This window comes from Bison bison, unplaced genomic scaffold, assembly GCF_000754665.1.
Source record: "Bison bison bison isolate TAMUID 2011002044 unplaced genomic scaffold, Bison_UMD1.0 scf7180017458436, whole genome shotgun sequence".
Lineage (NCBI taxonomy): Eukaryota > Metazoa > Chordata > Mammalia > Artiodactyla > Bovidae > Bison > Bison bison.
Window position 1 is genome coordinate 13,005 of NW_011371797.1, and position 561 is coordinate 13,565.

At 59.9% G+C, this 561-nt stretch overlaps 1 protein-coding gene across 1 annotated transcript in view; it reads right to left on the reverse strand.

Annotated features, from left to right (window-relative positions):
* The window catches only part of LOC104988418 (sterol-4-alpha-carboxylate 3-dehydrogenase, decarboxylating-like), an 11,773-nt gene extending 11,218 nt beyond the window's left edge, over positions 1-555 (reverse strand). The window contains exon 1 of the mRNA XM_010840064.1: positions 355-555. The gene's annotated coding sequence lies outside the window, so the exon portion shown is untranslated. The remainder of the gene's footprint in view (positions 1-354) is intronic.
* Between the last annotated feature and the right edge of the window lie 6 nt (positions 556-561).

Below are 561 nucleotides of genomic sequence, written 5' to 3' on the forward strand. Positions count from 1 at the left end.
ATCCTGTCTTGGAACCTACTTTGGGGGTGGGGAGTGCTCTTGAACGCACACTCTCAAAGAAAGAGCCTCGGCTGGATTAGGCTTCTAAGTTCCAGACGTTCGAACCTCTGCGACAAGGCTCGGCACGTCCCTTCCCTTTTTTGGATCTCAGATGCCCCGTGGGTACAGCGTCTGCTCCAACACGAAAGCTTAGGTCTTCTCTGGCCCCTCGGACCCTAACTCATCGGACCCTAACCCATCGGACCCTAACTCAAGTCTCAGGTCAGACCAGGAAGTCCCCGTCCTGGATAGTCCCACCCAACCCCTTGCCTTCTAGTCCTGTCGCCGACACAAGGGTGAGGTCGCAAACCTTACCGGTCCGTAGGCGCCCCGCTGGTTGGCCCCAGCGTGTCCACAGCCTGCACCCTTAGAGCTCGAGCTGACGGTAGCCACCTTTTTCTCCCCGCCCGCGTGAGGCGAGGATCTGCCGAGGCTCCTCCACCAAGTGGATTGGCTTGGTTTGGCGCGGGCTCCACTAATCTGCGCTCGCGGTGTAATCCTGCCCAATGAGGCCGGGCCGCG